The following is a 13,669-nucleotide window of genomic DNA, read 5'->3' as shown; positions in this document are numbered from 1 at the left end:
AGGCTGTCCGTCTTGGTGTAGAGCTGGACAACCTCTTGTTGGAAAGCAAGAATCAACTGGGCTGGAATTTTGATATGCAGTGATCTCGCAGAGTCAGCTGAGTGCGCCTCTCCCTTAAACAAGGATGTGGTTCTGTATATATAATAAACAGCACTCCCATGGCTATGTTGAAACCCCTGTCATGCCGCAATTGTTTATTCTAGTTTGATAGCTTCATTGCCTACTGGTCAATAACAATAATGACATTTGTGCAGTAAAATGTATCCCTTGTTTTGAATGTTCAATGTGTCGTAATAGTGTGCCTACAAAGTGGAAATGTAAGCAACGCAGATTCAAAGAATGTTTGCCTGTATTGTCACGCACGCAAATGTATGTCAAAATTCATTGTGTGTAAAAGAGAAGGCAACTTAAGAAACGTCAGAATGTAAATGGTGGCGTTTCTTACCAGGCCTATCCTGATCACGTGGCAGGGTAGCAAGGCTCCGAGTTAATACCCACATTACTGTTATTGGAATGATGACAAGGAGTGGGTAGTGCATGATTTTTAAATAGCCTTGCACCTTTGGGTGCACCATAGTTGTTAAAAGTACAAGTCAATTCAATGTAATGGTACATTTTAACCAATATTTCCAACGTTAGAACCAGGCCCTTTTTTGGTGCAAACATAAAACCAAGCAAATCGTAATATATCAAACACTTTATTTATTACTCATATCTGTTATTTACAATATTTACATATTGCACGTTAACTGGAATGTTTTATACATTTAATGTACAAATAAAGAATGGCATTACCCTATATATGTCTATACAGATTAACACTAAATTCCTCCAGTTGTCTTAACTCACAGATGTTTGTTTTCTACAGAAAGAAAAAATCTTAGCCAAAAGTGTTGTAAATATAACGGCTTCTGCTGAAAAATACATTGTCTTGTAAAGACAAAGGGCAAGGAAACTTCTCATGCAATATCTTCATTTTGACTTCAAGGGTGGAATGTGCCCCTGGCATTCTATTTATGAATGTAAATCTTCAGTTTCTTTTATTTTTATCAAACATTTTTTTAATTGCAAAAGCATTAAATATATCAAGTAACAACAACTAGAGCTGCAAAGCAGACTCTGCCTTGAGTCTTGGACACGCCAGCATCAACAACATATTCCTTGAAGTCCCTAAATGAAGCAGTATAAACAGTAGTTTTCTGACTGAATGAACGGTACACGTGTATCACTTTTGGCAGTATGATATTATTCGCAAATGCGAGCATTTATTCTACTGGCGGTTATAGTGATGAGCAGATTCTAGATCTGCAAACTGTCTTGACATGATACAAAAACATATGTTAAAAGAATCATGGAAGTAATCTGTCGATCTGCAAAAATAAATCTTTTGTTCACAATGAAATATGTTACAAATGTATTACTCTATTTCCCTGTTGTTTCCAAGGCACTTCTCTTGATTCTCGGGTTGGTATTCTGATGCCATCTGGTGAAAGGAAACATAAACATTTGTATTACCTACGGGCACATTAACTGATTCATAAATTATTATACTTTAAACTCGTTTGGACAGTAGGGGTACAGAAATTGAACCCGGCAAAAATGATGGATTATATTACAAACAATCTAGTTTTCTGGATACAAGGTGTTAATTCCCTAGGCATTTGAATCTTGCAAACAGTACCTCTTTGTGCTATTTTGAGCATTTTTAGTGTAAGTATAAAATCACCTCATATGTCTTTGTAGCAAAGACTTGACACCTTAAATACAAGTTGAAATTGAAAGGCTAGAGACGGTGTTTCATCAAGACAAAAGTCGAGAACGTATTTCATTCTTGTACTGTTTCTCGTAGTTTATGAGTTCATTCCATTGCCTCTAACATGAGTACAGAAATAGTCCTTTAGGAAGCCTTTATGCAGTACACTGCTTATTTTAAACTATTCCATAATCACATTTCACCCATAAATGTGCGACCGAAAAGCCAATATTTATTTGTTGACATGCCTTACTGATACATAGCTAGAAAATATTGCGCCATAAAGACTGGGTGATTGTCCCTTTCACGAACCTCTACTGCTCCATGCTGGATCCGGCTGTCCTTCTCAATTAGTGCAAACCCACCCTGTGGGTACCACCTGCATCTGCTATGAAAGGAGAGGGAAGGGGGGCCATGCAGATAACTGAACAGGGACACTTAGCAACAGTGTGCCCTGCAGACTATGTAAACAGGACACTAGGGCCCTAATTATTAGTTGGGGTATTCCATGCGGAGTGATAACTTTAGGTGAAGGGCCCGAAATCACAATTAAGATTCTCTGTGCTCAGAATTATAGGGTTTAAAAAGTTCAGACCCAATAATTCCGGACCTGATAAATTTGCTGTAGATGCAAGGACTGCACACTGCAGCATTGCCCAGCCCATGCCCACCCACTCCAGCAGTCCAGAGGAGTAGAAAATGCTCCCCGGACAGGCAAAAGTGTACCCTACAACCCTGCAGCCCCATTTTTGCATTCTCCACTGGCACTCTTGCTTACACTTTCCAGCAATGTCAGCATTTGTTTCACTAAAATATGGATAACTGCCCTGTAAAGGCATGGTAACTATGCGTCCAAGCAGTTATTCTCCATTTTGAAGCAAACCGTGCAATGGCCAGACTTTGCTGTAGGGATTCGGGCCGGTGAGGTAGATTCCAGCCAGCTGGTATCTCCGCACCAAAAGTTCCACCATCTCACCATGAGTAGCTAGGTGTCCATGTGGCTGCTATTGAACAGGATGCTCAGTCTGCCCACTGTTGCTGTCTCCTAGTCATGTGTAAATAATAGTTCCAACTGAACAGGAAGGAAACTCAGAAAGTAATGATGTTAACAGTAAGAGTGACAGAAAAACGGAAATAACTGTGTCAAATAATTCTAAGTATGGTCAGTTAGATCACTGAGCCTCTATAACCTTTAAACATAAGCAGCAAGGATACCCAGAGCCCTTTGCAGGGATCCTATAATACCTAGCTGGTAGGCCAGATGAAGAGAGCTGCTTTTTTGCAAACAGTCTTTTGAATTTCTTAAACTTACCAAGCAGGACAATTCCCGTACAAATGCAATGAAGAATTAACAGAAAGCACTCGAATGTTATGTTGGTGGACAGATTGTGTTAATTGAATCTGATCTGATAGAATCTCCATTATTCATTGGCCCATACATGTAGGGTTGGGTACATTTTAAGGTGGGGGATCTTTCCTATTCAATTGACAAATACTGACCTCCCATACAATTCAGAATGAACCTGTAAGTGTTGTAAATAGGGATCTGGATCCTATAAATATGCCATTAGCAGAGGGTTTCGAAAGAGCGTGATTGATGTTTGGTCAGGGGTTTCTTAGGGTGAACCTGTATCAAGCACCAGCAATAGCTCAGGGAATCTTGCCGCAATACTAGTTTAAGACCCGTTCACCATCTGGTCCATCTGTGTACACAATTACCAGAGCACTCCTCGGGCCTCATTCTAAAGAGTCACTTCCGCATTTGCTCTTATATATTTGCATGGCTTGTCCTAAGAGCTCATCGATGGACAATTCGAGCTGACCCGGTGATTGGAAAAAGTGTAGGAGTTGCCCCTATGATCACCTACAGAAGAGCGAGCTCAATCAAAGACAAGTTAATACACAGCTTTCAAACGACTGAGCCCCCCACAACCTGGTTATGATCAAGGGAGGGTTTTTATTAATGTAATTCATGTAAAGCGAGTAAACAGTTATAATTGCAGGAGTTTTAAGACTCGAGATGGGAAGGACAGCCAGATTCATAAGTTTATCACCTGACCCACTGAGTTTGTGATTTACATTCTGGAGGGCCCATGTGGCCTCAGATATGTAGGCAGTACTAAACTGCAATTAAAGAAGCGTATCTTAGAGCCCAAAGGCCCATAACCAATCTGGATTTCAGTTATCGTGTGGCTAGACACTTTTACAATACACACAATAGAGACAACAGAATTCTAAAATTCCCTGGAATAGATCATATCATGAAAAAGATACGGGGAGGCGACAGGGAAAAACTGACATACATCCTCGAATCATGATATATAATTGATCTAAATACTAGGATGCCATTTGGCATGAATGGGAAGGAGGAATTGGCAACACATATAGGACTGTAATTAGCTGTCTCTATGGTAACCTATGTATTATTAATATTCTGCTATGAGTTTTCAATGAGATATTTGGATTTTCCCATAATCTATTGCTATATGAGACTTGAATCCCACCACATTTAATTATGATCTGAATCTGATATTAAGGGGCACTTGCCCAAATATTTTTGATAATTCAATGGGGCACTTGCCCAGCATTGATAAGTGACAGACAGCATTGTTACGAAGATGAATTAATATCCATGACATCTATTGGGGCATTTGTACGATATTAGATAAATTAATACATGGTGGTTCAATATATATGATGATAGTATAACAAATCAGATCAATTTCTTGATTTTAAAGAGAGATGGATAGACGAGTATCAATCATATATACTGTCTCAAGATGATAAAATTTGTGGTTATAATTTTGTCACTTGGTGCGCTTTCTATAGGGTGAAACAAAGGAAATTGTTGGCTACCCACGACCACATGATTTATAAATCCAATTGGCGTTTTGCATAGATGTTGAAAACAAAAATCAATATGATGAAATGTAGAGACCCAAGGTGGGAGGAACAGACAGATTTGTAAGTTCATCACCTGCACCACTGAGTTTGTAATTTACATTCTGGAGTGCCCATGTGGCCTCAGATACATATGCAGTACTAAACTGCTATTAAAGAAGCGTATCTTAGAGCACCAAAGGGCCCTAACCAATCTGAATTTCCATTGTCTTGAGGCCACATACTTTTACAATACACACAATAGAGACAACAGACTTATACGGTGAGGCGACAGAGAAAAACAGCTGCGCATCCTCAAAACACGATATATAATTGATCTACACACCAGGAAGACTTTTGGCATGAATAGGGAGGAGGAATTGGCAACACGTGTAGGACTATAATTGGCTGTCTCTCTGGTAACCTATGTATTATTAATATTCTGCTATGCGCTTTCAATGAGATATTTGGATTTTGCTTTTATTTTGTTTTTTCCCCATAATCTATTGCTCCGTGACACTTGAATCACACCACATTTAATTATGATCTGAATATTATATTAAGGGGCACTTGCCCAATTATTTTTGATAATTCATTGGGGCGCTTGCCTAGCAGTGATAATTGACAGACAGTATTGTTACAAAAATGAATTAATATCCATGTCATCCATTGGGGTATTTGTCTGATATTAGATAAATTAATATATGGTGATTCAATATATATGGGGATAGTATAAAGAATCAGATCAATTTGTTGATTGTAAAGAGACATGAATAGATGAGTATCAATCATATATACGTGTCAAGATCATATAATTTGTGGTTATGTTTTTGTCACTCGATGCACTTCCTATTGGGTAAAACAAATGAAATTGTTTACTACACATGACCCCATGAATTAGAAGTCTATTGGACTTTTTGTATAGATGTTGAAAAAAAAATTCGATATGATGAAATGTAGAGTCTTCCTACTATGTCTATTTTCCTCCAAAGAGAAAGTAATTTTGCCAAACAATGCAAATCAGTTAAGAACATGTTGGTATGTTTTGCAATAATTATTCAACTGAGAATTAATCATGTTGAGAAAATGCAGTGACTTTGGGATGGAATGTTTCTTCTATGTCCACAATAATGTCAGATGTATTTATTAGGTATGTTGGGTTTGACACGTTAGCTTGACAAAGGCTGTCCCGGCCTAAACGCGTTGTTTTGCACAATAAACACTTGGGTATGGAATTGGTGCGATGCTTTTCTTCATCTGGTTGGACGGGATCTTATGCGATTATATGTATATATATAATATGTGTATATGTATCTACATGAAGACAATCCTTTTCCCATCAAGAAGAGGCACGTACTCGAAGTCTGTAGGAATAAGGCTCATTTATTGTAATTCAGGTATCCCACGACCCTGCAATGAAAGAGAGACGCGTTTTGCTAGCGCAGCAGGCTTTATCAATCTACTTGGCGCCATAAAATTACAAGGTTATATAGCCCTCCCTTCTCCTTTAACTTCCATGGGTTGTTGGTTCCACTGTTCACCTCTTTTGTTGTGTTGGTGAGTGGGTATGCCACGCATCCTCCACATAGGTAATGTTCCGTGGGTCTCTGATGGTTCCAAAGTCGCTAACATATGCATTAAGCAAGACACAATTAATCACTCGCTTATACAGTCAGTCACACACCTACTTAATCATCCATCCTGACTCTTATACACCCATTAATTCTTCAATACACCTGGCATTTATATATAAAACATATTTAAATCTTATAGAAACATTTGAGATGTCATCAGTGATGTCATCTGTGATGTCACTGACCATGTCATGAATGATGTAATATGTGACGTCATCAGCAGTGCATTGCGGGGGCGCGAGTTATAGTTAGCTCAACTAACTATAACAGGGGAATTTCTATGGTTTTCTATGAGTGAAATGTCCAACTAATTCTAATTTCTAACTATGTCTACAGAGGTAGGACATGTGCAGTAAGAGGAAGAAATGCGCAGAAAGAAGCAAGAGAAATGCAGAAAGAACCAACAGAGATGCAGAAAGAGGCCATGTTGCAAAGTCATCCTGTGCACCCAACTTTTTGCTGATGGGTACTGGTGGTAACTGACTCTGCCTAACCAGTCCTAGAGCCAGTGCTATGCGAAAAGACACTTAGAATACAGTGAAAACACCTACATACACTAGAGTACACTATGGGTTAGGGTACCCATGTGATTGGTATGACCTCTCCTGTAAGGCCCTAGTACATAAAAGGGCAGGGGGATTAAAACTACCTCTAAGTCAGAGGTGCAAAAACATGCTTCTTTAACTAGTAGTCGCATTTGCAGAGTGGTAGAGAAAAGGTGCTCGGCCTCCGACCAGCGCTCAGAAATACCGCTGCGTAGGACTTACAGGAGGTACCAGGAAGGCTTTTTGGCCCCCCAAAGTCCCTCAGAAGTAAAGTGGACTTCATCCCCCATCCCGTAGTCTGCCAGGAGGTGCGTTTGCAGAGTGGTGGAGAAGGGGGCATGGCCACCAAAGACGTCTTAGAAATCCTACTGTGTGGGACTTACTGGTAGTAACAAGAGGGGTACTTGGCCCCCAAGGACATCCTTGGGGCCCGACTACCCCTCCTATTACCTCCAATAAGTACCACACAGCAGGATTGCTAAGTTCTCATAGCAGGTCACGCCCCCTTTGCCCACCACTCTGCAAACGCGCTACCTGGCGTGCTCTTCGATGGGGATTGGAGTCCCCTTCACTGCTGGGAGTAGTAAGGCTTAGCGGCCCCAAAAGCTGATGTGGTCTCCGCCATTGATGACTCATTACTCAGCGACATGTGTGAGATCTGCCAGGCCGCGGAGAAGCTGATGTGGTCTCCGCCACTGATGACTCAGGACTCAGCGACATGTGTGAGATCTGCCGGGCCGTGGAGAAGGTGATGTGGTCTCCGCCATGCTTGACTCAGGACTCAGCGACATCTGTGAGATCCGCGGAGAAGCTGATGTGGTCTTCGCCATTCATGACTCAGGACTCAGCGACATATATGGGATGCGCAGAGTTTTGACGGGCACGTGGAGTGCCCACTGCTGCACACTCCGGTGGCACCAGGTAAATATTTGCTCATGGATGCGCAGGGGCGGCAGACTCTCTCTCTCTCTCTCTCTCTCTCTCTCTCTCTCTCTCTCTCTCTCCCTTCTTTTCCTTCTCTCTCTCTCTCTTCCTTCTTTTCCTTCTCTCTCTCTCTCTCTCTCTCTCTCTCTCTCTCTCTCTCTCTCTCTCTCTCTCTCTCTCTCTCTCTCTCTCTCTCTCTCTCTCTCTCTTCCTTCTCCCTTTCTCACTTCCTTTATTTCCTTCCCTCTCTTTTTCTCTCTGGCTTTTTTTCCCTCTCTGTTTCTCTGTGTCTCTCTCCTTTGATATGCCCATTACACACGTCCTTATTTTGTGCTTTATTTTCCAGGCTCTGTCGTCGACATCCATGGCACCCCCAGGAGTGTTCCACCTTGTTGTTTTGTGTTATTTTTGATACATTTTATTTATTAGTTTATCGTTCATATATATATGTTAATAAAAAAATAAAGTTTGAAAATAGTTTATCGTTTACATATATATGTTTATAAAAAAAAGTTTGAAAAAAAAATTAATAACGTTTTGGGTTGTTCTCTTAACTGCTGTGTGACTCTTTCTTGTTCTTATTACTGTTCTTTGATGGAGTTCACCATGGTGTTAAATTTTGGGGCACTTATCACGGGAATACTGGTGATGTCTGCAGTTTGCACCAACTTCTGAATAGTGTGTTAGATTTATCTCAACTTTACTTCCATTAAAGTGCTGATAATGAAATGCAGACTAGCCATTCCTGTGCAAAAAGACACAAGGTACACCTTTGCGATTTATTCTAAATACTAAAATCCTCTATTGAATTTCACTGAGGTAGTGGCTGCACTTACAGTGTACACACAAAATCAATTAAGAAATCTCATTGTATTTATATTGATTGGGAATAGTGCGTCAGGTGCTGGATCTTGATTTGATACACTGCTCAGTTCGTATATTGTTCTGCACACGAAAAAAATCACATCACAACTTTCACACCAACTGCAATGCAAAACAAATTCCGGCGATAAGCCACGTTAGCACCAGGGATTTTACACCTGCTTTCTGCTGGTGTTAAGCAGGACGACTACCTGCACCATGAAAGGGAACACAGCCAAGAGCCACACCAGAACACCCACAGGTGCCATAGAGTCAATGAGCATGATACAGGGAAACCCATGAGGGCCACAAGACTCATCGCAACAACTCCAGGACCGCCAATGCCCCCCAAACCTACATCTGAACAAGTGTGTCCCTGTGGTCATTGTCTTACCATGATAGGCACAAGCCCTGCAACATCACAGTGTGCTGTCACCTCAGCGTTGGTAGTGAGCGTGGACATGTAGCTACGCACGCATCCTCCTGCATGCACAACCAGCGCGTGCTGGTCCGGGGTACACAAGCCAGCGCAGGGGTGTGCCTATCGGCAAGGGGAATGGGGTGTCTCAGGCATGTCCGTGTACAGGCAGTGCGGTAAATGTGTCTCTGTGTTCTGGTGTGGCCTGCCACAAGGGCTACAGCAGTCAATGTTGTAAAGTGGCATGCACCACCTCCAAACGGCACTGGGATGGTGTAGTTGGAATGTAGCAGGACATGCACGAATAGGCATTACAATGGTGTGCCGTACAAGATACAACAGCACACCGTACAAAAGTGTGGGGGCTCGTGGGGGGGAGGAGTAGCTGTTTGGCAATGTAACACACAGTGAACTCGCCCATGTGCCACGTGCTGGGCATTTCATCCCTGATGACGATGGTCGCAGACATTCCACAACACCAACGACCGGCCTTTGTACACATCCTGTATGAATGCAGGGTGGTTTTTACTTCTATGCTCGTTCATTGGTGTGATGTTGGCGGGTTGTGTGACTTATGTTCCTTGTTGGTGTTTTTCATTTTGGCCATTGTTTGTCTATACTTGTGCTGTACTTAATTGTGCATGTGTGCCATTCTGCCCATCTCCACCCGTATCCCCACTTCCTGCTTCTTCCTCTTCCTGGTGCTGTTGTGTCTATAATTTTGTTGCTCCACACATAAATACATATAAAGAACAAATTAGAATAGTTCCTTGATTCTTTTAGGTTTCAAAACGTCTCTCTATTGGTTTCTTTTTAATTTTCCATATAAACCATTTTTTTAATATTCAACAACACATAGAAGTCAGAAGTGCAACGTATTCTATCAACACACTTTCTAGAACATTCTACAATGCGTGCATGTTAAAAGTTCAGCAATTTTTTTAAACTTAACCATATTCTTTTGCAACATTTTCTCGAACATTTAACGGCACGTGCACGTTAAAAGTTCACAATTGTTTTAAGTTCGAACAGTGCCTTCCAAATGCAAGTAGCAGGTGTGGTTGAGTTTAGCAAATGTTATCCTATGATATGTACTCCACGTTGAAACAGCTTTTTCTTAACCAATCACAAAGATGCTTTTCCACAAAACAAATGTGCACCCTACTTTAAAAAAGAATGCTTTTCATGTCCCAATCACGTATCATTTTGTATGGCAAAAAAAAGTAGTTCCCCATCTTTAAACATATCTCTTATTCTAACAAAGAACTGCATGAGCTACAGACATTTTTCCATATCTTCCAGCCATACCTTCAAAATGCTAGTGTGGATCGTAGGACATAGCTTTATTTTCTGGTGCAAGAGGTATGCAGAACACAGACGTATTGACTTAGACCTAGGTTTACAAAAAGTGGACATTAAATGGTTTGCACAGAGAAGATTGAAGTGGCACCAATTGCTACCTTTGGTTAAAACCTCTTTGCATCTTCCACACCCTGACCTCATGATTGTGCATTGTGGTGGAAATGACCTAGGCACATTGACTAGGGTAGGTTTGGAAATGCTTATGAAGCACACCTTTGGACACCTCAGCTCAGCACCATTTGACTCTGGGCAATAGCTCACTTAATAGCTCACATAATTTCCACGCCGGCCTCGAGGGCCTTCAGATCCATAGGAGTGAGTAGTTTGCGCTTTACAAATACCGTATTGATATAATACACGCAAATTTACCTTTGCACTCCCTGTATAACATCCCCCCCTGAGCACCATACACAAGTTACAATGTTCAAAACAAAAGTTCCTCCGAGTAGGTATAACTACATAATGACACTACTTGACAGATGTGGCACAGCGGCCAGAGTACATGACTTCACAGCATATGACACACAGTTTGGACTCACGCTTTCATCCCCGACTCTGGCAGCACCTCAGCTTAGCACCATGAGACTCTAGACAATACCTCACATATTTTTTGTACCTCAGGACTTTCAAACCAGTAGGAGTCAGTAGTTCGTCCTAGTAGGTATAAACACATGCTGACACTACTTCCACAGGTGTGCTGCAGTGGCCAGGGCACATGACTTCACACCATAAAACACACAGTTTAGGCTCATGCTTTCATCCCCGACTCCCGCAGCAGCTCACCTTAGCAGCATCAGACTCTATGCAATACCTCACTTAATTTCCGTACCCAGCACTTTCAGACCAGTAGGTATGAGTAGTTTGCTTCGCACCCCCTCTATAGCACACCCTAAACACCCCACAGAGGTTACAGTGCTCCTACCCTCCTCTTTCCTACTTTTTTCACCCTTTTTTCCCTCTACTCGCTTCGACAAAATAACAAAATGGCGGCCAACACTTCCTAGTTGCAACCGCTCGCAGCGCTCCCAACCAATAAGCAGTTAGGTCGTGCTCGTAATGCCTCAGCCAATCAGATGGCAGAACTCCCAAATATTGATATCTGTAAATTTAGATATTTCTCAAAAATTTCTGAACGGATTTACACCAAATAAAGTTTCATATGGACATTAACATGGAGAAAACACGTTTTGGGACCCCCCTTTTTTCTCGGCCCCCCCCTTGACGAATCACCCCCAAACTTTCAACATAGGATTTGATATGAACAAAGAATTTGTTTGGAAAGTTTCATGAAGATTCATCAAGTGACGCCAAAGTTATAAGCAAAACAAAAAACGCTCTTCCTATGGAAACTAAGTCCTAAGTATAACTACTTACTGGTGAAAATCCATTGAGTAGTTGAGGAGTTATTAAGGAAAAAATAAATATAGATATCTGGAGACGCGAACCCTCCACGTATGTTAAAGATCTCATGCTGGGATCTAAATGGCTGCCAAACTTCAACCAGGAAGTGTTGGAAGTGTTGACAGCCATTTTGGAACACAAATAAAAGATAAAAACAAAGAGAAAGGGGAAGGGTAGTAATACCTTAACACCCTAGTCCTGGTGGTGGAGTCCCCCCAGGGACCTTGCCAGGCCTAAAAAGCATTTTGTTCTCAATTTTGCTGCAAAATCACAGATGTATCTGTGAATTTGTGGCAAAATTGGAAAAAAACCAAGCATGTTCTCTTGCTTGTTTATAGATATGCCCCGCTGCTGGGCCAGGTCCCGGGGGCAAATTTGATTGCTCATTTTGAGGAGGGGTCGCACATGGCCCCCATCCCCATGGCCCCTGATATTGGCCCCGCGACCATCACCTCCCCGGGCAAGGCCAATGTTAAATTAGGAGTAGGGGCACACGGCCTCATGGTCCACCATCTCCCCAGGGAAAGGCAAAACTATAACAAGGGAGGGGGCCCACACTGACCCCCAACCTCGACCCATTATGGTCCCAGGTACCACCACCTCCCAGGCGCTTCAAGACATTGTTAATGGGGAGGGGGCACAAAGCCCCTGTCCTGGGCATTTTCCGACCTTGGGTACCACCACCTGCCTGGGGCATGGTAAATATTTAATGGGGAGGGGGATGTGCGGGACCCTCCTGGGTTGTTTTGGGCCCCAGGAACCCTCACCTCCCCTGGTCAGGCCCTGCAAAACCAAAGGAGGGATGCCCCCCTCTTGGAGCTATTATTGGCCCTGGGGACTGCCACACCCCAGGGCCATCTCTCTATGTCCTGGGACATAGCTGTTTGCTTTTGCTTGATGGGAGCTTTGACAGCTACCGCCAAGCAAAAGCAAACAGGAAGTCTGCTCCCAGAGGGTGACAGCAAAAAACTGCACCCGCCCACTTGGAGGAGACTTTTCTTCTGTTTGCAAGAATACAGATGAAAAAAATTCTTCCACATCCAGGGAGTAGCTTTTTTTGCTGCTCCCTACGTGTGGGCACAATGGTATTTTTCAATGGAGGCGGGGAGTCAGCACCGACTGCAGATGCATTGGGACTACCCCCGCAGTCCTCAACAGAACATACTGGGGGCCACAGGTGGGCTCCGGGGCACTGTGCATCAATTGGCCGGGACCTGGGAGATGGGGTTACCGGGGCCAAATGCGGCCTGGGAGGGGGACCACACTGTAAAGAGAAAATGATCCTAAGTTCCTGGGATTGGTGAAGACAAAACACTTGTGTTTTCGCAGCAATTCCACATTGAAAAATGATCTGAAATCCTTGGTGGAGGTGAATGCATTGTTCATCTATCAGAGCACAATCTGTAGTCGCCAGTAGGTAGTTATAGTTAGGACCTAGTTTCCATAGGATAAGCGTCTTTTCTTTTGCCAATATCTTTGGCGTCGTTTGCCGAATCTTTGTGAAATTTTTTTAACTGATGGAGCGGTCAGGTCAGCTGCTGTGCTGAAAGTTTCTGGGGGATTCGTCAAGCGGGGGCTGAGAAAAAGGAGATCCCAAAACGCATTTTCTCCATGTTAATATCCATGTGAAACTTTAGACACGGTTACGGCCTGAACTACTGAATGGAATTACACCAAATTTGGCAAAAAGATCGCTCTTGATTCAGAAAACACTCTTTTTGTTTAATGGTGTAAATCTGTTCAGTAGTTCCTGAGAAATGTAAACATTTCTCAGATATACAACTGTGGCCATAGAAGATCCAGGAACCCTCCCGATCTTGAGCCTGCGATCTGATTGGTTGCCAACACTTCAAACCAGGAAGTGTTGGCAGCCATCTTATGACTCGGTTGA

The 13,669-nt window shown here is 42.4% G+C and overlaps 1 protein-coding gene across 1 annotated transcript in view; it reads right to left on the bottom strand.

Annotated features, from left to right (window-relative positions):
• Positions 1-755: 755 nt before the first annotated feature.
• ALKAL2 (ALK and LTK ligand 2) overlaps positions 756-13,669 on the bottom strand; it is a 235,298-nt gene continuing 222,384 nt past the window's right edge. The window contains exon 6 of the mRNA XM_085610792.1: positions 756-1,483. The gene's annotated coding sequence lies outside the window, so the exon portion shown is untranslated. The remainder of the gene's footprint in view (positions 1,484-13,669) is intronic.

This window comes from Triturus cristatus, chromosome 6 (genome assembly GCF_964204655.1).
Source record: "Triturus cristatus chromosome 6, aTriCri1.1, whole genome shotgun sequence".
In the NCBI taxonomy this organism is placed as follows: Eukaryota; Metazoa; Chordata; class Amphibia; order Caudata; family Salamandridae; genus Triturus; species Triturus cristatus.
This window is presented reverse-complemented; position numbering and strand designations above follow the sequence as displayed.